The 24542-nt window shown below is 41.5% G+C and overlaps 1 protein-coding gene and 1 long non-coding RNA gene across 8 annotated transcripts in view; one reads left to right on the top strand and one right to left on the bottom strand.

The window, feature by feature from the left end:
• The window catches only part of RARB (retinoic acid receptor beta), a 965418-nt gene extending 946801 nt beyond the window's left edge, over positions 1–18617 (bottom strand). For 2 of the 7 annotated variants that reach the window (XM_073568380.1, XM_073568375.1), the window contains exon 1: positions 18471–18615. The gene's annotated coding sequence lies outside the window, so the exon portion shown is untranslated. Of the gene's footprint in view, positions 1–8358; positions 8409–18470 lie in introns of all 7 variants that reach the window. The other 5 variants (XM_073568369.1, XM_073568382.1, XM_073568363.1 and 2 more) reach the window with 5 other exon arrangements.
• The window catches only part of LOC141084009 (uncharacterized), a 145229-nt gene continuing 139174 nt past the window's right edge, over positions 18488–24542 (top strand). Inside the window, exon 1 of the long non-coding RNA XR_012230907.1 lies at positions 18488–18624. This is a non-coding gene — a long non-coding RNA (uncharacterized lncRNA). The remainder of the gene's footprint in view (positions 18625–24542) is intronic.

The raw sequence follows: 24542 nt of genomic DNA, 5'->3' as shown, positions 1-24542 counted from the left end.
CGTTCCCTTCTGAGCCCCACAGTGTGCCTAACCCAAATATTGCATCCACATTTAGCATTTCTGAAGTGATGAGAGTCCGCCTAACTTATGGGTGCATGCCTCCAGAAGCACAGGTTGGGCATAACATACTGGTGACTGCAACATACTGGTCACTACAGCGGCAGTTTGAAATTTTCACTCGGCAACATTCATTGCTGCTTGTTTCTGGAAAATACCCATGGAGTCAAAATCATGGAGCAAATGTTGTTCCTATCTTCAAAAAGGGGAAGAAGGTGGACCCAGGCAACTATAGGCCAGTGAGTCTGACTTCTATACCAGGAAAGATCTTTGAACAAATTATTAAACAACATGTAAGTACTTGGATAAGAATGAAGTGATTAAACAGAGTCAGCATGGGTTTGTAACTAATAAGTCATGTCAGACTAACTTAATTTCCTTCTATGACAGAATCAGTGACTGGGTGGATCAGGGAAATGCTGTAGCTATAGTATATCTTGACTTCAGCAAAGCATTTGACAAAGTATCTCACACAATCCTTATTGAAAAAATGGCTAAGTATGGAATGGACAAGGCAACTGTTAGGTGGATTCATATCTGGCTTAGTGATCGGACCCAAAGAGTGGTCGTAAATGGCTGCACATCCAGTTGGAAGAATGTCTCAAGTGGGGTACCACAGGGCTCTGTCCTGGGCCCTGTATTGTTCAACATCTTTATCAACAATATAGATGAAGGAATTGAGGGTAAACTGATTAAATTTGCTGATGACACAAAGCTAGGAGGGATAGCTAATACTAGAGTAGAGAGAGAGAGGATTCAAAAAGATATAAATAAACTGGAGCAGTGGGCAGCAACTAACAGAATGGTTTTTAACAGGGAAAAATGCAAAGTACTACATCTAGGCAATAAAAATGGAAAAAAGCATATACAGAATGAGTGGAATAGGGCTAAGCAGCAGCACATATGAAAAAGACTTGGGTATACTAATAGATCACAGACTGAACATGAGTCAACAGTGTGATGCAGCAGCAAAAAAGGCAAATGCAATTCTAGGATGTATTAAAAGCATACAGTCTAGATCACGTGAAGTCATTATTGCCCTCTATTCTTCTTAGGTCAGACCTCATCTGGAATACTGTGTCCAGTTTTGGGCACCACATTTTAAAAAAGACATCAACAAACTGGAGCAAGTTTAGAAAAGAGCGACCAGAATGGTGACTGGTCTGCAAACCCTGTCTTATGAGGAAAGGTTGCAGGATTTGGGAATGTTTAGCTTGCAGAAGAGAAGACTGAGAGGAGACTTAATAGCTGTCTACAAATATCTCAAGGGCTGTCACATTGTAGAAGGATCATCTTTATTCTCATTTGCACAAGGAAAGACTAGAAGCAATGGGATGAAACTGAAGGGGAGGAGACACAGATTAGATATTAGAAAAAACTTTTTGACAGTTAGAGTGATCAATGAGTGGAACAGGCTGCCACGAGAGGTGGTGAGTTCTCCTTCAATAGAAGTCTTCAAACAGAGGCTGGACAGATATCTGTCTGGGATGATTTAGCGAATCCAGCTTTGAGCAGGGGGTTGGACCAGATGGCCCAGGAGGTCCCTTACAACTCTACGATTCTATGATTCATCACTACACCTGTAGATAAATTCCCCAAGGGGTATAGTTTCCAAAATGGGATCACTTGCTCTTCTAGCAATTAGGGGCTCTGTGTAAGGAGTCCACAAACTGTTCTAGGAAAATCTAGGGGTATTGGTGCACTCAGGATAAATTGCACAACAAATTGTATGGTGCAATTTCTCCTGTTACCCTTTTGAAAATGCAAAATCTGGGGCCAAAATAACATTTTTGTGGGGAAAATGTGATTTCTTTTTTATTTTTACGGCTCAACGTTATAAACTTCTGTGAAACACCTGGGGGTTCAAGGTGCTCACCACGCATCTAAATACATTCCTTGAGAGGTTTAGTTTCCAAAATGGGGTCATGTATAGGGGGTTTCCACTGTTTAGGCACATCAGGGGCTCTCCAAATGGGACATGAAGTCCGCCAAGGATTCCAGGAAATTTTACATTCAAAAAGTTAAATGACGCTCCTTCCCTTCTGAGCCCTGCCGTGTGACCAAACAGTAGTTTTCTCCCCCATATGGGGTATTGGTTTACTCAGTAGAAATTGCACGACATATTGTATGGTGCAATCTCTCCTGTTACCCTTATGAAAATGCTAAATTTGGGGCTAAAGTAACATTTTTGTGAGGAAAATTTGATTTTATTATTTTCACGGCTTAACTTTATAATCTTATGTGAAGCATCAGAGGGTTAAAGGTGCTCACCACGCATCTAAATACATTCCTTGAGGGGTCTAGTTTCCACAATGGTGTCACTTGTGGGGGTTTTCACTGTTTATGCACACCAGGGGCTCTCCAAATGGGACATGACGTCTGCTAATGATTCCAGGAAATTTTACATTCAAAAAGTCAAGTGGTGCGCCTTCCCTTCCGTGCCCTGCCGTGCGCCCAAACAGTAGTTTTCTCCCTCATATTAGGTATCGCCATACTTAGGAGAAATTGAACAACAAATTGTATGATGCAATTTCTCCTGTTACACTTATGGAAATGCAATATTTTGTGCTAAAAACATATTTGTGTGGAAAATTAGATTTTTGTATTTTGACGGCTCAACTGTATAAACTTCTTTGAAGCACTTGAGGGTTCAATGTGCTCGCCAAGCACATCAGAAGCGCTCTAAACGCAACATGGCATCTGCCAATTGCGCTAGCAAATTTTGCATTCCAAAAGTTAAATGGCACTTTTTCTCTTCCAAGCTCCACCATGTACCCACACAGTGGTTTTCTCCCTTATAGGGTATCAGCATGCTCAGGAGAAATTACACAACAAATTTTGGTGTCCATTTTTTTTCCTGTTACCGTTGTCAAAATAAAAAAAAATTTGGATCTGAAGTCATTTTTTGTGTGAAAAAAGTTAAAATGATCCATTTTTTTTCACATTCCAAAAATTCCTGGGAAGCACCTGAATGGTTAATAAACTTCTTAAATGGGGTTTTGAGCACCTTGAGGGGTGCAGTTTTTAGAATGGTGTCAATTTTGGGTATTTTCTATCATATGGACCCCTCAAAGTGACTTCAAATGTGATGTGGTCCCTAATAAAATGGTTTTGTAAATTTTGTTGTACAAATGAGAAATTGCTGATCAACTTTTAACCCTTATAACTGTTTAACAAAAAAATTGTGCCCATGAAAAGTAAACATGTGGGAAATGTTTCTTATTAAATATTTTTGTGACATATCTCTGTGATTTAAGGGCATGAAAAGTCAAAGTTGGAAAATTGCGAGATTTTCAAAATTTAGACCAAATTTCCTTTTCTTTTCACAAATAAACCCAAGTCATATCAAATTCATTTTAACATTACCATGAAGTACAATATGTCACAAAAAAAAACAAACTCAGAATAAGTGTGATCAGTTGAAGCGTTCCAGAGTTATTACCACAAAGTGAGTGGTCAGAATTGTAAAAATTGGCCTGGTCATTAATGTGCAGACCACCTTCGGAGGTAAAGGGGTTAATAGTCCAAGTTTAAAGTGAAGTGGTGGTAGGAGAACTTTAGTAGGATCAGCAAAACTTTCCACAACTATGTTCTTGAGTCCAGGTTGAAAAGATGTTCTCGTTGGCAAACTTTTTTAGCTCCAGTGATGAGTCCTATCCCAGCTGTCCCAGTCACACAAAAAGCATGGATAGTTTGTGTATCCTCATTGCTGCCCAAGGAGCAAAGGGAAAACTTTCAGATCACCACATATTGACCAACCTTGAAACTCATAGTTGAGTTTCTTGGAAATAAATTCTCATAGCTTTCAAGTGCAAGTGCACAGAATGCCTTACAGGCACTAAAGCATACTTACTGCCATTGTGCAGTTAGTAGCACAGCTTTCAGACTTTTTTATTTTTTTTGATGAATCAACAAAGAGACTCTCTCACGTCGCACTCAGTTTTACATTTTTCCATCAGCCCAGGAGCATCACTGCAATACACTAGAGCCCCGTCTTGAGAAAAGTATGGAAGGAATTCCTTTTTTCTGCTTCTGTACCATGTAAAATAAATTTCTAATGACACCAAAATCATCCAAAGGTAACGCAGAATGGTCAAAGTATGGAGCAAGAAAAAGCCTATGCAGTCAGTATTTGTGATAAAACTGTATGTGATGGAATTTTTGTATTATTTTCACCAAATTCAGTGATAAAAGTATATAAAAATCAACTCTTTTCAAACAATTTTATCCTTGCAGATATGTGTAATTCATCATAGAATCAAAAATATGTGGCTATTAGGAGGAAAAAGCACCTAAAAAAGCAAGACAGCTATTTTGTCTTTGGCCACATGCACACAGACAAGGCAAATCTAGCGCTCAAGTACCATGTCAAAGATTAAGCAAAGGCATTTTTCATAATTGAAATCCATATTTATGTTAATCTCAAGACTAGGTCTTCTGTTTTAAGGTTTCTAACCGTGCAAACTTTATCCATCACGGGAAGAAAAAATAAGCACTTATTTCAAAGAGACAAATCTTAACATGCAGGTCGTGCGTCACTTCTTGACTGTTCTGAAGTGCCACGTGACACAATCGGATTAGGATAAAACAAAAAATGCAGACAAATTACCATTTTTGATCTGGGCTGATTTGATCCTCTTTTCCCCGCGCAGTTCATCTGCCTTGACTTTCATTGCATAACAAACATATTCTCAACTCCCAAATGTGCAGAAGGGATAGAAAGGGATTCGCCCGTATTCAGAGAGGATGTATGCCTCTCAGACAAAAAAAAGTCTTCAAAGGGCTCAGACAGGGGCTGCCTGAAGCTGATCTGATTTGCTCTGTGTCTATTTAAAGATATTATTAAAGGGATATTTTAGATCTCTTTAGTTTATCTATGAATGTTTGTTATTTCTTTTTTTTTTTATTTTGACTTCTCTCTTTCTCCAGAAATGTCTAAGACCACAACGGTACGTTAAGTCACGAAAAAGACTGCGTACATTTTATTTTCTCATTAATTCAAACGATTGTAAACAGAATTATAAAGGCAGATAATAAACAGAAAATGAGGTTATTCTGCGACACTGTGCTTGTCAGACTTCTGAGCATAGTTTAGTGTTTCTATTCATGACTTTATATTACCAAATTACTCCCTGATGATGTCTCAGATGTGCTTTTGTCTGCAAATGAGAAGGCATAAAATACCAAGACATTAACGTTAAATTACAATCGTTAATGATGTAAATACGAAAATAATTACTCTATCATACCATCAATTGCTTTATGTTCATTACAGACGATCCTTTAAGGCCTTAATTTTCTTGTTATAACACTTTTCTCTATTTTTAGCTGATTACTTTATAGCCACATAACAGTACTTTAGCATTGTTCAGCAGTTACACAATTCATTTAATTCTGTTTAAAGCTTCATTGAAACTTCATTTTGGCGACTTATAGCCAGCATGCATTACCGGTGAGCCTCGTACTGCACTGCTAACAAGCAGGACACGAGTGCAAGGGAGAAGGCAATGGGGAAACACATGTCTAGCACAGCCCTGTACAAGATTTCAGCATCTCACACACATAGCAAAGAGAAATATGGTATGAGAACACGGGCTGTAACATCTCATACTGCACTGGTGGTACGGTATGCCATGTGGTGTGCCATTCATACTGCACAGGTGGTATGGTGTGCCATGTCTTGTACTATTCATACTTCACTGGTGGTATGGTGTGCCATTCATACTGCAGTGGTGGTAGAATCATAGAATGGTAGCGTTGGAAGGGACCTCCTGGGTCATCTGGTCCAACCCCCTGCTCAATTCACTAAATCATCCCAGACAGATGTCTGTCCAGCCTCTGTTTGAAGACTTCCATTGAAGGAGAACTCACCACCTCTCGTGGCAGCCTGTTCCACTCATTGATCACCCTAACTGTTAAAAAGTTTTTTCTAATATCTAATCTGTGTCTCCTCCCATTTAGTTTCATCCCAATGCTTCTAGACTTTCCTTGTGCAAATGAGAATAAAGATGATCTTCTAGACTGTGACAGCCCTTGAGATATTTGTAGACAGCTATTAAGTCTTCTCTCAGTCTTCTCTTTTGCTAGCTAAACATTCTCATATCCTGTAACCTTTCCTCATAAGACAGGGTTTGCAGACCGGTCACCATTCTGGTCGCTCTTCTCTGAACTTGCTCCAGTTTGTTGATGTCTTTTTTTTAAAATGTGGTGCCCAAAACTGGACACAATATTCCAGATGAGGTCTGATCAAAGAGGAGTAGAGGGGGATAATAACTTCACGTGATCTAGACTGTATGCTTCTGTTAATACATCCTAGAATTGCATTTGCCATTTTGCTGCTGCATCACACTGTTGACTCATGTTTAGTTTATGATACATTAGTATACCCAAGTCTTTTTCACATGTGCTGTTGCTTAGCACTATTCCTTCCATTCCGTATATGCTTTTTTCATTTTTATCGCCCAGATGTAGTACTTTGCATTTTTCCCTGTTAAAAACCATTCTGTTAGTTGCTGCCCACTACTCCAAATATTTATATCTTTTTGAATCCTCTCTCTCTATTCTCTAGTATTAGCTATCCCTCCTAGCTTTGTGTCATCAGCAAATTTAATCAGTTTACCCTCAATTCCTTCATCTAAATCACCGATAAAGATGTTGAACAATACAGGGCCCAGAATAGAGCCTTGTGGTACCCCACCTGAGACATTCTTCCAACTGGATGTGCAGCCATTCACGACCACTCTTTGGGTCCCATCACTAAGACAGTTATGAATCCACCTAACAGTTGCCTTGTCCATTCCATACTTACGGTAGTCATTTTTTCAATAAAGATGGTGTGAGATACTTTGTCAAATGCTTTGCTGAAGTCAAGATATACTATATCTACAGCATTTTTTTTAGGTATTGTGTGCCATTCATACTGGACTGGTGGTACGGTGTGCCATTCATACTGGACTGGTGGTACGGTGTGCCATTCATACTGGACTGGTGGTACGGTGTGCCATTCATACTGGACTGGTGGTGCGGTGTGCCATTCATACTGGACTGGTGGTACGGTGTGCCATGTTTTCTCTCATGGTACAATGCTTCCTATTTTATTCTTCTAGGAAGACTTGTCTCCATGGTTCCAAATTGTATAATTTGTTTTTAACCCATTGCTGAATGAGCAGTTTTGTGCTTTTGGAGCGGTTGTATTTTTTTCCTCTCCTTCTTGCAAAAGTCATAACTTTTCATTTTTCCGCAGACATAGTGTTAGGCATCGGGTTTCTGCGTCTGCTCTGCAGGAATCCAGAGCCTCACATTCTGCGGTCTCCTGCTGTCTATCTACTGCAGAGATTACTTTGCAGCAGACCGCTCCAGAGACTAAGTCCCTCTGTGCTCCTGTGCTCTGGGCATGCTCACGAGACGATCTCCCATTAGAGATCGGGAGTCATATGTTCAGGTCCTGTTTCTGATCTCATTGGTCCTTCTCGGAGATCTGGAAGGTCCTGCACGGCTATAAAAAGCGCGCTTGACCGTTCGGCCATGCGCTAGTATAGGCTATACTTGCTATTTGTGAATGGTGACAGATGTATGATTCTGGTGACTGGCTCATTTGAAACCCCTTCCCACTGATATTACGCATGTGGTTAGGGAATTAGTTCAGCAGTCAGCGCCAGTCAGTGGCAAGCCTTAGGCCACTGTGCACACCGCACCTCTACGCTAGCGTCCGACATTGCGCCTGCTTTCTAGCTTTGTCGTCGAGCGGCAGTGTCCTACACCGCGCTGCAGTCCTTCTTGGCGCTCGCAGTAGCGACGCCGCACACAAGGTAGGTCTAGACGGACGCAGCTCCTCTGTCTTAGGTCCTGCTCCTGTGACCAGATACCGTGTGTGCATTTACCTGAGGCCGGTGACACTAACAGGCTCAGCGTTTTTTTGTTTATGTTGCGGTGCCTCTGTGTGTGAACAGAGCCCGCTCTGCGCACTTCGGGTGAATTTGAACCTGTGCGCATTATACCGCCATATTGCTCGTCTGTCATTACCTAGCAGCGGTGTAACACCTACTACACGGTGGACCCCGAGCGGTGAACGCACTTTATTATTTATTTTAATTTAGTGTGTTCTGCCGTTCCTAACACAGAGCCACATGAGGGCTTGATATGCGGGATGAGTTGTAGCATTGAATTACTTCATCCATTTTAATATACCATGTACTGGAAAGTGAGGAACAAATTCAATATACGGTGAAATTGAGGGGGGAAAAAGACATAATTCAACCATTTTTTTTTACAGTGACCATTGCGTGAAAAAAAAAAAATTACCTGGCAGCATGATTCTCCAGGTGAGTACGATCACGGCTTCTTACTGCATTCTTTTAACAACAAAAAAAGAAAAAACAAAACATAGTTGTGGCATTTCAACTTTGTTTTCTATTTAATGATTTTGCAGTTTGGGTTAATAAAGCTTACATTTTGACAGATCTGACTTTTATGGATCCAGAGATGTCAAATATGTTTACTTTATTTTTAATGTGGGAGGAGAGCAATGATTTCAGTTTTTAAAAACATTTTTTTTTAACTTTAGGGGGATCGTCTTGCAATGTTAAAGTACTGTATTGTAGTTTATACCGAAAACCAAACTTCTATGAATTCCAGCCAAAGACTAGTCCTTGCAGGAGAGCCATCACTTTTTGCAGACTAGTTTGCAGGGGATTCCACAAGGATTTTGAAGCGCAGAATGGACGTGTCACTTTTTTCCACAGTAAGAATTTTAAAATTCTTACAATTTTAAGTCAGGAAGAAAAACGCTCAAAAAGTTTGTTGTAGGCACAGATTTTCAATTGAAATCAACAGGAAGAGTATTCAAAGCATTTTAAAGTGTTTTTTAATGTGGATTTTGGAGCAGAAAGCTTTGAAATCCTCATGAATAAACCTCTGTGTGAATGTAGCCGAAGGGCATGTCTTGCTATAGCTACAGAAAACATTACATCTTTACACAGAGTTTTCATGCATTGCAGTTGAAACCTATAAAACATGTTATGCTTATTAAAACTGTGTGGAATTGCTTATTTTTTTTAAGTAATATTCCTTGAAACTCTTCCCCAGCCAGACAAAAAATGGTGTGGCCTCCTTCATGCCGGACTCCTTCACAGCCAGACAGACCTCGCTGACCACAAAGAGGTCCACCAGATTTCGGTTACGGTCCAGGATAAAACATGACATGCTGCACTATTTTGTCCATTATTTTTGGCCAGATCTGAAACAGAGACTCTGGTCACAGATGAGAACAGGGCCTCAAATACAAGCACAAAAATCTCCCACAATATAGAAACCTTTGTAAGGCTAGTTTCACACTAGCGTTTTCTTTGCGCTGCGCCTCGTGCGCATACCAAACGCATGCAAAAAACACATCATGCGTTTTGAATGCATTTGCTGTTTTTTTGCGCATGCGATTTAACCATCTTAACTCAAAAAACGCATACGATTGTAAACGCATGCGTGCGCATGTCCTAGACCACACGTGCGTTCCCATAGACTGTAATGCTGTTTTTTGTGCATTCCGCATGCGTTTTTTTGAAACAGGTCGGACGGACCAAAAATGCAGCAGGTAGCGTCCGGCAACTACAAAAAACGCATGTGCACGAAAACGCATACGATAGCGCACGAGGCGCAGCGCTAAAAAAACGCAAGTGTGAAACCAGCCTAATTGCCATTTTTTTGTGGAAATCTAATACACAACAAGAATTAACGTCACTTAAAAATGACAATCTGATCTGCCCTGATGGTAACGATGCAGAGACTGTCAATACACTGCTCACCCGTGTGACATCAACCATTGCTATACTATAGAGACTGAGCCCACACAGCGCCGCCCTTGTGATATCCATCTTATTGCACACTAGCCTGACACAGAGAGCGATTAGCCACACAGCATCCGCCATGATATCATCCACATGCCGAAAATCTTATGCCCCCTCTGTGACAATCTAAACACTTCCCAGCTACAGAGAACTTATAATTAAGGCCCTGTTATACGCAACGATATTGTGAGTATCGTTGCAACGTCACTAGTTTGGCGACTTTGCAACGATGTCGGAACGACATCGTTGCGTGTGACACGTAGCAACGATCAGTTGGCTGATTTTTAATCATTGCCTAATGGTCTGGGCCATAAATCTATTGTTGGTCTCCAGCTGGGCAGCACACATCGCTGCGTGTGACAGCGAGAGACCAACGATCAGCGAGCTCCCAGCGCCATACAGGAGACGCTGAGAGCTGGTATCTAGGGTAAACAGTGGATAACTAAGCGTTGTGCGGAGCTTAGTTACCCGCTGTTTACCCTGGAGCACGCTGGTCCTGATCGCTGGTGAGTCTGCCTATGTAACAGCTCACCAGCGATCAGCTAACTATGTCCCAGTGATCCCATCCACGTTGCATCGTTGGTGGGATCACTGGGACATTGAAGCGTGTAACGGGGCCTTTACACTGAACACCTGTATAACATTATCCAAGCACAAGGTGCCTGCTGCAGACACTGTGCAACTCCACACTGTGCCTTATCTCTGACATCACTATCCAGCTTTGCTCGCTTTGTGACATCATCATCATATGTATGCAAACATTTAGGTACTTCTATTTCACAGCATTTGTGGACTAGTCATTAGAACTTGGAAACTCGTTTAACAACATAATAGATAACACCTGAAGAGATGAACTGGAATATAAGATGGTGAGCATGCAGCATGTAAGCGAATGTTCTCACTGACCACTAAACAGACAAAACCCAATATAAAAACATAAAAAGAAAATAACCTTCAGTAAACAGCAATAGTGCCTGAAAATAATATAAGATGCTTAGTTAACATCATTTTGATTAAAAAAAAAAAAAATGAAAAAGCTATCCTACCAGGTCACGGTGACCTTATTCGGGACGGTCATAACCTCTAATATTAAAGCCTTACCATTTGTCAGGTGACATACATGTGGATAATGGCCGAGAACGAATGAGCACAGATAATGCTTGAGGTTACGATAGTCCCGAATAAAGTCACCGTGAAGTGGTGGAATGGATTTTTCATTTTTTTTTTCATGAAAATTATGTTAATTAAGTACTCTATATTATTTTCATTAACTATTACTGTCTATTTACTGAAGGGTATTTGCTTTTTATGTTTTTAGCTTGGATTTTTTCTGTTTAGTGAGAACATGCACTTACATGCTGCATGTGCACCAACTCATATTCCAGCTCATCTCTTCAGGTGTTTTCATTTCAGTGTTTTTGCATTTGGGCAAACAAAGGTATGGCCTGCCTTTTCTTTGAGCTGGATTTGCTGGGTGTCCATTATCCGAGATCAGTCCTTCTCGGCCCTTATCCACATGTTTGTCACTTGAGAAATAGTAAGGTTTTAATATTAGAAGTTAGGTCCGTCCCGAATAGGGTCACCGTGACATGGTGGGATGGCTTTTTAATTTTTTTCAACCAAACTATGTTAACTAAGTACCCTATATTATTTTCATGCACTATTGCTATTTATTTACTTAGGGTATTTGCTTTTTGTGTTTTTATCTTGGGTTTTAGCATTATAGATAAGAGGCATAAGGCTACATTGACACACCGGGGATTTTATGTATTTTGTTACAGGGGTTCTGCACTAAGATCTACATCAATATAACACAAATGGTATGTTAACACGGAGGCATCTTTTGCCTGAAAAAAAAAAAACACTGGAAAAAATAAAAAAAATTAAAATATACACTGGAATGGCAAATGTCTTTTCTACTTCTTTTTAGAGCGGTCAGGCTTCGAAAACTGTAAGATGGCTAACAGAAGCAAGCTGTCTATTCTGCAGGTGGCTCCCACTTATAATCTGTCACTGTTTTAGATTTAAAAGAAAAAAAAAAAAAATGCCAACGGCAAAGACGCCCAAAATGTACGGCAAAGACGACAAGGAAGATGCTTCAGGAACAGCACACCGGCCTTTTCCTAAAGCATCTTCCTGTAGCAACTATGCGGGTACGCTGGCATCCAGAGCGTATGCGCATGTGACGTCTTCTAGACGGCAGCATATATGCTGAGTTTTTATAGCAAAAGACGCTTCAGTAAAAATGCCAGCAGTGTTTTTCCTGAAGAGTCTTCTTTCTCACCTTTTCTGCGTTTTTATCGGCCAGGTCACTGCGAGGATTGGCCAGGTCACTACGAGGATTGGCCAGGTCACTACATTTATCAGCTTCACGGTTTTCAAAGCCTTAAGCGGTTAAAAGTTATAGAAGACGCAACATGTGAGCAGCAACTCGTGCACATACTGAGCCTGCATTAACCGTACGATTCTCACGGATGATGAGATTCACATGAATGTTGCCCAAATGTAACTGAATGGCGGATTTTTAACCTGAAGCATATGAAGCAGAACTAAGTCAGGAGGCTTTTACAATCCAAATAGTATATATGGATTCCATGAGCAAAGGCTGACGATTTGGACATTGGTAATGTATGGGGTAAAATCTGTGCAAAACAATACAACCCGCTTCCAAATTTACGGTAAGTGCAAATGATTTCTGACGTACATGTTCCATATCACGTGAAGGCCTCCTGCACACGGCACAGAGCCTTCACGGCAGCATGAAGGCCACATTCAGTATTTGATCATATTTGTATTTGTAAGCCAAAACCAGAAGTGGGTGATAAATCCAGAAGTGGTGACGTGTTTCTATTATACTTTTCCTTTGATTATTCCTCTCCTGACTTTGGCTTACAAAAACTGATATAAAAAACTGACCAAAAAACTGAATATGTGAACGAGGCGTAAAACACATCCTTCATCGACACTTATAAAGGCACTGGCCATATTTTATAATTTGTGCTCCAATGTCTCCTACACAGTATGAATATGGTAACAAAGGTGGAGAAAATCCAAAAACTCACACAACTCAGTTGAAACCATTTCTGATAGGTACTTAAAGGGGTTATCCGGTATTTTTTTCATAAGTATCAGGCTGGTTTAAAATAACCCAAGGAGCCATAGTGACAGCTGTCACTTCCCAGGAAAGGGCCGAGTCCCAATAGCACTAACACCTACCAACGTGTCTTCAGAATTTGGGAAGTACGGTATCTCATAATCAAAAGGAGAGTGTGCACTCGCATGCAGATGTTGTCCTTGGCCAGATTTGACCTCAGGATCCCAGTGCCACAAAATAAAAGGTACTAACCACTGAGCCACCGTGCTGCCCTGTCAGTTTTTGTACCCCATTCAGATATCTGTTTTTTTTACGTACGTTTACTGGGTGTCCGCAAAAACACTCACGGACACAAGTCACAGATCAAAATTACCCATATAGGTCTGTTAGTTTGTGAAAATCACAGGCAGAACATGGATGCCATCCATGTATAACCGTTTTTTAATATTATAACGAGTGGGAGAAGCTGTGCAGTTTTTTTCATAAAATGAAACCACAGATGACACAATGATGGTAAAATTAGACACACCGACCATACTGATGAAAACAGAACTGTTTCTTCTTCAAGTAGAAGGAAAAAAAACAGAGGTTTGAATACAGCCTTAGCCTTAGGCCATGTTCACACGTTCAGTATTTGATCAGTATTTGTAACCCAAAAACCAGGAGTGGGTGATAAATACAGAAGTGGTGACGTGTTTCTGTTATACTTTTCCTCTGATTGTCCACTCCTGGTTTTGACTTACAAACACTGATGTAAAATACTGACCGAATACTGAACATGTGAACTTGGCCTAACAGAGATATTAGCATTTACAAAATTAGCAAGAAGATGCGGTTACAAATACTAATTATTTGACCGGTTTTAAATAAATTGATTACTGACTGATTATTCCAGTGTGAGATCTGTACAGCATTTCTGCAGCAAAATCCATATTTGCAAGTTTACCGCTGCCCTGTCTGAAAATGCACCTGGCTGTGTTCACACACAGCGGTTTTTTTTTGCGTTTTTCCCGCGGATTTACCAAAAAATCCGTGGGAAAAACGCGAAAAAGAAGCTTCCCATTCATTTTAATGCATTTTGCACTTTTTGTGCATATTGATGCGTTTTTTACCATGAAAAGAAAGCTTCGCTGTCAAAAACGCAGCATGATCATTAATATCGGGGTAAATTCCGCATTTCTGGCTATTTTTTATGTGTCTGGGGACACACGGAAAAAAACGCGGCAAAAATCGAGGCAAAAACGCGTGTTTTCTGGGAAGGAGTTCTGTTTTTATGCAGAAATACATGTGCACATAGCGAAAAGTGAACCTAGTCTTAGTGATGTCACTGGTCTTTCTTCTTTTACTTAGACATTGCTGGGAAAAGCTCTCGATGTAAATAGCAGCATTTTATTTTTTAATATGTCGGTTTACCAATAGCCAAAGTTAACAGCAATTGTACTTAATGGGGTTAACCAGGACTATATTATTTTTTTTAAAATAGGCCTAAGAACTAACACACAGGTAGTTACTAACTACAGTACCTGCCTATTGCGCTGGTGCCAATTCGGAGTGGTCACGAACCGCTCCTGCCGGCGATTCTGCTGCTTCACTTCAACAGCGCAGCTCATTCTCTTCCTGGCTGCTCTGTCGATGGAGCGTGACTGAGGGCTGACAATCAGAAGTCAATCCCAGATAACAGAGCAGAGGAGAAGCCGCTGCTCTGTTGACGTGATGTGAACGGCAGAGAACGGCACCGGGCCCAACAGGCGGGTAGTTAGTAATTACCTGCTTGTTAGTTCTTAGGCACATAGTAAAAAAAATAAAACAGTCCTGGATAATCCCTTTAAAAAAAAGCCAATAGACTGTATATAGGGTGTTCTTTTTAAGAAATCAAAAGCAAACTATGTAACAGGTGCACACACTGGGCGCCCATCAGCAGAACTTTCATATGGTCGCGCTGGATATGACGCCCTAATGGAGTGTGCACCTGTCTCAGGATCCGCTGCAGGCCGGGAGAGAAAAAAAAAAAACGGTGACAAAGCGCTGTCAGTTCTAGACTTTGCCAAAGATTGTGCTGTGGATTTTTTGTTGAAACTTTCAGACTTAGGCCAGGGTCACACTTGCGAGCACTGCCGCCGGCACTTGGACCAGAGTGTGCGGCTGCATGTATTTCTATGCAGCCGCACACTCCGGTCCCGAATGTCAGGTATTGATGCTCGAGTTTCTCACACTGTACTCGCAAGTGTGACCCGGGCCTTAGACGTTAGCTGTAAGATAAGGTGAAATAGGAGATACCTTTTATGGCTACCATAACATGATGAGTATTGTGAGTTTTTAATGTTGAAGATTTTCTGCACTTACTAGGTAAATTAGTTTTTTTTTTTTCATTTTTACGCTTTTATTGGATTTTTGATGCTGCAGTTTTTGTCGCTTTCTGACATGTCATGTTTTTTTTTTTAAAAATAAAGCTGCTTCCTTGTATTTGGCTTTGATAAAACTTTATTGATACAGTCATGTGTGGATAAAATGCGGATTTTCATCATCTAATGTAATTCTAAGGGGGAAATCAGTACATAAAATCCAGCGTACCAGCAAGAGAAATTAAGATGTTGCGGATTTGAAACTTGCACCCCAGCTGAGTTTACACTGTGAAAAAAAAAAAGCACAATGGCCATCAGATTTCTATAAATTCATCCACTTTGCTGGAACTGTAAGACGCTGTGTTTTTTTGTGCTGTGAAAAATACACAGCGTCAAAAACTCATTGTGTGAACACAACCTTATAATGAGGAATTTTGTGGCCTGGTTTTTCACTTGGCCACAGACCCTAAATAGCAGTCTAGGCAGTGCCTGCAGGTCTGCTAAGAAGATTCCAGCTTACCAGAGCGGGGGCGCGCGTATGATTGAGAGGTCAGACCAGTAGCAGCATCACGTCCCTACACAGAATTGTGTGCTCTCCGATGGTCCAAGCAGAAGCAGCTTTGGAGGAGTGCAGACAGTTGTACCAAATCAAGCTGGCAGCAGTAACAGACTCAAAGAGCTTGTAAGCACTGCACTCAATGCTTAGGAGACTGGCCACTGCTGATAGACTGTAACGGTGGCTAATAACCTAGGCAACAAGGAGTAAGCCATAAGATTAAAAATCCCATCATTCTTGGAAATGTGGAGGATTTTTTATAACAAGCATTTGTAAGGGTGTGTGCACACGCTGCGGATTCTGCTACGGATTTTGCAAAATCCGCAGGTCAAAAGACCAGCGGTTTATCTGCGGATTAGCCTTCGCTTTTCCCCTGGGGTTTGACAGCTCTACAATGGAGGTGTAAAACCGCTGCGGATTCTGCACAAGAAATGACATGCTGCGGTTTTGAAACCGCAGCAAATCTGCATGGAAAAATCCGCAGCATGTGCACAGCGCTTTTTGTTTTCCATTGAATAGAATGGTACTGTACACCGCAGCCAAAACTGCTGCAGATCTGCAGGGCCAAATCTGCTGCAGATCCGCAGCAGAATCTGCAACGTGTGCACACACCCTAACCATCTATGGTAATGAGCCCACCCTGGTAACTCCAGACATTACACAGCATTAGGTCATTTCAGAATAAGACTCCATAGATTCAATGCGCACTAACTGGTACATTATAAGGAGAAGTCATACTGTAACCGAACTGAGGGGTATATACAGAAAAGGGTCACATGCCACAAAACTGATACAAGCTATCTGTTGAAATTGATCATATTGTTCAGTCCTGTGAATATCATCAATAATCTGAAAGTAACAAGTGACCGGCACGGCCTCCGCTCCATCCATCCAATATTTGTACAGAAAAAATACCAAACCAGAAGAACATACCCCAGACTGTAGTAAATACCTGCTGCTAGTCAATCATTTCAAGGTGCCTTCTAGAAGTAAAGTTCAGTGGATGCGGGCAGGCCTCCTGCAGCGCTCACATGCTTCGGCAATGCCCCTGTCATCCACTTCTCCGGATCGTGCACTTCCCCTGTCAGAGCAGTTTACTATCAAAATGCAGAAACACTATGCACAGAGGAAGCAGGTCTCCGAGCACCGCGGGCTCAGGCGGGGGCACGGTGGTATCACAGGCAGGGCCTGGTGCCGGAATCACTGCTACTTTACTGCTGTAATGCTTATGGAGCAAGGAGGTTAAATAATGTCAGTGCTCGGCTGGGCGACTGCGGAGGGAACAGGATGACCTGCTGTATAATCACTACAACTAATGCAATTAACGGATCGGAAACTGAGGGTCACTGAGGGCGGCCGGGCCAGTGCTGACGTGCCCATCCTGACAACATGGCCACCGGCAGGTGGAGGCAGGCACATGGGGCACTACGTACATAGCAGAAGGCACTGCTCCAGCCTTATATGAGGAGTGATACACTGTGGATGGACAGACAGACAGACAGAGGCAGATGGAAGGATGGATGGATGGATAGAAGGATGGATGGATGGATGGATGGAAGAATGGATGGATAGAAGAATGGATGGATAGAAGAATGGATGGATAGAAGAATGGATGGATAGAAGAATGGATGGATAGAAGAATGGATGGATAGAAGAATGGATGGATAGAAGAATGGATGGATAGAAGAATGGATGGATAGAAGAATGGATGGATGGATAGAAGAATGGATGGATGGATGGATAGAAGAATGGATGGATGGATGGATAGAAGGATGGATGGATGGATAGAAGGATGGATGGATGGATAGAAGGATGGATGGATGGATAGAAGGATGGTTGGATAGAAGAATGGATGGATGGATGGATAGAAGGATGGATGGATGGATAGAAGGATGGATGGATGGATGGATAGAAGGATGGATGGATGGATAGAAGGATGGATGGATGGATAGATAGAAGGATGGATCGATAGAGGGAGATAAATTCCAAAAAAAACAATGACAAACATAGGTCCAGCACAAGTAAGCTACAGGAGACAGCGGGAGCAGAACGTCACAAGCAAAACCAAACCTGAATGTTTGTCCACAAAGATTTCGTTGGTTATTGACACACAGTCATGGTGGCGATGTCTCGTTCCACGTGTGACTTGAGAAAGTTCCGCACTTGGAGCATCGCCACCATGACTGTGTGTCAATAAACAGCGAAATCTTTTTGGACCTTGGAGCGCTGCCGGTGTCTTTTTGCACATAGATGGATGATGGATGGAGTGACTGATGTGCTGTGGTCCCACCGTGAATCACGTCCTAGTATCTGCAGAGTTTGCTAATACCGCACTAATACCGCACACTCTTGTCTAGAAGCCGCAGCGCACAGCCGCACATGACAGATGGCTGCCACATAAAGTTGCTCTCCGCACACACGTGGGTGACAGCAGCCTTGCCCGGCTATTCCCGCCACACGTGTCCTACTAGCCCGGTGCTGGGACTCGGCGCCACACACGTCCCTCAGTAACTTCCCTCACCCTCGGCGAGCCGCACACACACGGTCCGGCCCGGGCGGGCGCACAGGACGGCGCTTATTACCTTGGTCAGCGCTTTCCTCGGGCAGGTGCAGGCGGTGACAGAGAGCGGCGGCGGAGCAGAGAGTGCAGCAGTGACAGCAGCATCACAGACCGCGGACTGCAGGAGCTCCCCCCTCCCGCGCACTGGGAAGACCCGAGGAGGCGCATGTGCAGAGGTGAGGAGCGCCCGTGCCCCGACACCTCACCTAGCACCGGCTGACCTCTCAGGGCTAGGACGTAGGGGTGCGTCATAGTCCTACTCGTGCACTGGGGGCTCCGCACTGCTACTCCCCAGGCTCAGAGCATCACCTGTTCGTGTGCAGCCCCCAGTATTTCACCATCAGGTCCCAGACTAATGGCAGGGCTGAGGAATTCCTACAGCTGGTGTCCTGTGCGGAAAGAAAGAGGGGAGACTAGGCAGGTAATGTAATGTCCGGGCATAATGGCCCTCACAGGACATGGAGGAGCAGGAAGAGACCCCTCATAACCTGAAGTAATGGGGGACACGAGGATGTGACGTGCACAGTGTGGCCTCAGACCGGAGTCCGGGTGATAGCAGTGACCACACAGTGGTGTGGCAGAAGAAGGCGTCTCCGGCCATGTTCACACTCTGCATCACACGGTCCGTCAGTTTAGGTCCCAGTATGAGTCCACTGTACACCCAACCGCTGTTTCCAGTAAAATAGTGGGACTCGTTAACCCCTCCATGTCTCCATCAATCCATGCGTAAAATACACTGCTTGTACATTGGCCACCAGGTGTCGGTCCTGCGGTAACAGTGACCTGTCAGTGACCTCCACCATGCCGCATTATAGGGCCTAGATTTTAGCGGTAAAAAAATCTGAGTTTTGTAACCAGAAACGGAGCAGTGTGAATGAGGCGCTGTGTGACCGCAGATACTATTAGTATCATTTTTGGATACTTCTGAAATGTATACACTTATGGGCGTGTATTATACTTCATGGAGGACTATGGGCTGTTCATTATAAAATATAGAGGCCTATGGGGAGTACATTATACTACAGGCAGTGGTGTAACTTGCAAAATCTCCAATAGGGCCACCAATGACCACTGATCTTTAACCCCTCAACCCCCAAGGGTGGTTTGCACGTTAACTCCCGGGCCAATTTTTACAATTCTGACCACTGTCCCTTTCTGAGGTAATAACTCTGGAACGCTTCCATGGATCCTGGTGATTCTGACATTGTTTTCTCGTGACATATTGTACTTCATGTCAGTGGTAAAATTTCATTCATATAACTTGCATTTATTTGTGAAAAAAACAAATTTGGCAAAAAATTTGAACATTTTGCAATTTTCCAACTTTGAATTTTTATGCCCTTAAATCACAGAGATACGGCACACAAAAAAACTTAATAAGTAAAATTTCCCACATGTTTACTTTACATCAGCACAATTTTGGAACCAAAATTTTTTTTTGTTAGGAAGTTATAAGGGTTAAAACTTGACCAGCGATTTCTCATTTTTGCAACACCATTTTATTTTTACGGACCACATCGCATTTGAAGCCACTTTGAGGGGTCAATATGATAGAAAATACCCAAAAGTGACACCATTCTAAAAACTGCACCCCTTAAGGTGCTCAAAACCACATTCAAGAAGTTTATTAACCCTTCAGGTGCTTCACATCAATTTTTGTAATATTTAAAAAAAAATGAATATTTAACTTTTTTCACAAAAAAAATACTTCAGGTTCAATTTTTTTTTATTTTACCAAGGGTAACAGGAGAGATTGGACTGCAAAAGTTATTGTGCAGTTTGTCCTGAGTACGCTGACACCTGATATGTGGGGGGGAACCACTGTTTCGGCGCATGACAGCGCTCAGAAGGGAAGAAGCGCCGTTTGACTTTTTCAATGCAAAATTGGCTGGAATTCAGATCGGATGCCATGTCACGTTTGGAGAGCCCCTGATGTACCTAAACAGTGGAAACCCCCCACAAATGACCCCATTTTGTAAACTAGACCCCCCAAGGAACTTATCTAGATATGTGGTGAGAACTTTGAACCCACAAGGGCTTCACAGAAGTTTATAACGTACAGCGGTACAATTAAAAAATCATATTTTTTCCACAAAAATGATCTTTTCACCCCCAATTTTTATTTTCCAAAGGGTAACAGGACCCTAAAAGTTATTGTGCAATTTGTCCTGAGTACGTTGATACCCCATATGTGGGTGTAAATGACTATTTGGGCGCATGGCAGAGCTCGGAAGGGTAGCAGCGCCATTTGACTTTTTTGGCTGAAAGTGAGATCGGACACTATGTCACGTTTGGAAACCCCCCACAAATGACACCATTTTGGAAACTAGACCCCCCAAGGAACTTATCTAGATGTGTGGTGAGAACTTTGAACCCCAAGGGCTTCACAGAAGTTTATAACGTACAGCCATACAATTAAAAAATCATATTTTTTCCACAAAAATGATCTTTTCACCCTCAATTCTTACTTTTCCAAGGGTAACAGGACTCTAAAAGTTGTCCAATTTGTCCTGAGTATGCTGATACTCCATATGTGGGAGAAAACAACTGTATGGGCACATGTCGGGGCTCGGAAGGGACTTTTGGAATGCAGACTTGGATGGAATGGTCTGCGGGTGTCATGTTGCCTTTGGAGAGCCCCTAATGTACCTAAACAGTGGAAACCCCCCACAAATGATCCCATTTTGGAAACTAGACCCCCTAAGGAACTTATTTAGATGTGTGGTGAGCACTTTGAACCCCCAAGAGCTTCACACAAGTTTATAATGCCCGAGCGTGAAAATAAAAAAATCGTATTTTTTCCACAAACATGATCATTTAGTCCCCATGACTTCTTTGTATGTCCCTGGTGAGTATAATAGTTTATTTTTATCTATACATTAAAGAACAGCGGCAGAAAGTGGACATATATACCAGGATGGGTCCCAGGATAAGGGACGTGTACCAGGATCGAGAACACTGTATACAGTCTTATGTTAAAGTTTGGGCACCCCTATTATTGTTAACTTTTTTTCTTTATAACAATTGTGGTTTTTGCAACAGCTATTTCAGTTTCATATATCTAATAACTGATGGACTCAGTTATATTTCTGGATTCAAATGAGGTTTATTGTACTAACAGAAAATGTGCAATCTGCATTTTAACAAAATTTGACCGGTGCAAAAGTATGGGCACCTCAACATAAAAGTGACATTAATATTTCGTAGATCCTCCTTTTGCAAAAATAACAGCCTCTAGTCGCTTCCTGTAGCTATTAATGAGTTCCTGGATCCTGGATGAAGGTATTTGTGACCATTCCTGTTTACAAAACAATTCCAGTTCAGTTAAGTTTGATGGTCGCCGAGCATGGACAGCCCGCTTCAAATCATCCCACAGATGTTCAATGATATTCAGGTCTGGGGACTGGGATGGCCATTCCAGAACATTGTAATTGTTCCTCTGCATGAATGCCTGAGTAGATTTGGAGCGGTGTTTTGGATCATTGTCTTGCTGAAATATCCATCCCCTGCGTAACTTCAACTTTGTCACTGATTCTTGCACATTATTGTCAAGAATCTGCTGATACTGAGTTGAATCCATGCGACCCTCAACTTTAACAAGATTCCCGGTGCTTCCAAGATAAGCCCCAGAGGATGATTTCTTTATGCTATGAATCATATTCAATCTACATTGAATTGATTCATATCCTTTGAAAGATCACCAAATTCATGGTGAAAGTGAAAGGCTTTGCTCCTCTCTAATATAACATGAATTCTGGAGATATTTTATTATCAGAATGAAAGTAATGTTACCATATTTGTTATCCGACTGAAATGAAAACAATCAGGAACCTCCTGCTAGCACATAGTGAAGAGTGTAAAGAAACTATAGGGGACTTATGTTTGTTAAAGAATGAATGCCGAGGCATCTTCCAATTGTATAGAACCGACTGTGCGCACACAATGAAGATCGGATTGTTAATTACTATACATCAAGTGCTGATTGTTCTGCACATGCACCAGAAAAAACTGGGGCCACTATGCTATAATTAACTATGTTATGTTCTATTGATTATGAAGTGTCGGAGTTGTAAAGTTTGTACATTTTAATACATGGCAATAAATACCGTAAAAATTGGTTATAGCAGGATTCCTGTCCTGATTTCAGTGAGTAATATTACTTGTGCATCGTCAAAAATGAAATGAGCTTGTAGGAACGCTACTATATCTGATAAATATTTTCTGCTGACATCAACAATATTGGACAAACCATCCTGTATGTATTAGAAATATGATGTCGGCCTCCATGAATTTATAGGAGCATTGATTTCTTATTTTACTCCTATGATAACCATTCCAAGCATACTAATCCGATAAGTTCTGACAGTAAAGCAACTACACAGAAAATATCTCATTTTATTTGATGTACAATTATTTCTATGATTGGAAAACTACTGGTATTTGCGATAAAAGGTACAGTACTGGCTATACAGTTCAGTGATGGTTTAGCTGTATTCCAAAAATTCACATTTATAGGCACTGCATGTAATAACTACTGTAGTTATATCAATGGTGATTAAAACAAGATCTCATTATAGGAAGAATTTGTGGTAAGGATTAATTGAGTTGTCTGGCCAATTGACCAGGAGTTGATCTGCGCTTCTCGTCAAGTCCACTACCCAGTGAATGAAGCTGTGCTGTTCTGTCTCCATTCACTGTTTACATCCAGCCAGTGAATGAGCTGAAAACAGTTGATCCAAAAGATTGATCTTCGATAGTTTAACCCTTTCAAAGGGGTTATCCGGGATTATTTATTTTTTTCTATGGGCTTTAGTACTAACAGGCAGGTAGTTGCTACTTAGCTGCCTGTTGACGACCTTCGTCGGTACATCGCAGTCACAGATCACTCCTATTGGTGATTCAGCGGCTGCCACTGGAATCATCTCTTCCGTTCTGCTCTGTTGACGGAACATGACTGCCAATGTCATTCCATTTGACAAGCTGTTCCCCGCTGCAACTGCCTGCCTGTTAGTTTTTAGGCTCATAGTTAAATAAGTAGTCCTTGATAAACTCTTTAAGTATGAACCCCTTTAACAACTACAGTATTTTGTTCCTAAATGACCAGATGTTTCTTAGCCATGTGATGCATATGGTGGTTTAACAGGACTAGCTGAGCAGAATAATTTTTGCATCATGTTTTTGGGACACATTGGTATCGCACATTAGATCACACCCTTATACCATATGCCCCATTGCCTGACAAGTCATACAAAGTGTCTAAAAATATAATAACTGTAGCGCAAGTCATGAAATACAGTTTTTGTTGCAAATTAATTCAGAATTTTGTTCCATTTACTTTGATAACTGTGCTTCTTATTTTTTTGTAATACCTTTTTTTCTTTTTTTAATTTTTAATTAAAAATGGCATAGTTATTTATTATTTCAGTATGACAATTTGAACTAAAATTAATTATTAGAATGGACTTCTTTTTTTTTCTGTCATTTTAATATATAATTTGTAAGCTCTAGTATGACTAGGTGGCTTTGACAATAGATTGTATAGGCATGGGCAGGGTATTTTCTATTTTATTTGTAATTTATTTTCGAATTTTTATTTAACCATAGTGTGCCTCCATGAGGTCATAGTAACATAGTAAGGCCGAAAAAAGACATTAGTCCATCCAGTTCAGCCTATAAAATTCTGTCAGAATAAATCCCCATATCTACATCCTTCTAAAGAACCTAACAATAACTGTAAGATACAATATTGTTACGCTCCAGGAAGACATCCAGGCCTCTCTTGAACCCTTCGACTGAGTTCGCCATCACCACCTCCTCAGGCAGGGAATTCCAGATTCTCACTGCCCTAACAGTAAAGAATCCTCTTCTATGTTGGTGGAAAAACCTTTTCTCCTCCAGACGCAGAGAATGCCCCCTGGTGACCGTCACCTTCCTTGGTATAAACAGATCCTCGGAGAGATATTTATATTGTCCCCTTATATACTTATACATGGTTATTAGATCGCCCCTCAGTCGTCTTTTTTTCTAGACTAAATAATCCTAATTTTGCTAATCTCTCTGGTTATTGTAGTTCAGAACATTTGTAGTCTTTCTA

The sequence above is a fragment of the Dendrobates tinctorius genome, unplaced genomic scaffold (genome assembly GCF_039654945.1).
Source record: "Dendrobates tinctorius isolate UK_male_01 unplaced genomic scaffold, ASM3965494v1 ptg000005l, whole genome shotgun sequence".
Lineage (NCBI taxonomy): Eukaryota > Metazoa > Chordata > Amphibia > Anura > Dendrobatidae > Dendrobates > Dendrobates tinctorius.
This window is presented reverse-complemented; position numbering and strand designations above follow the sequence as displayed.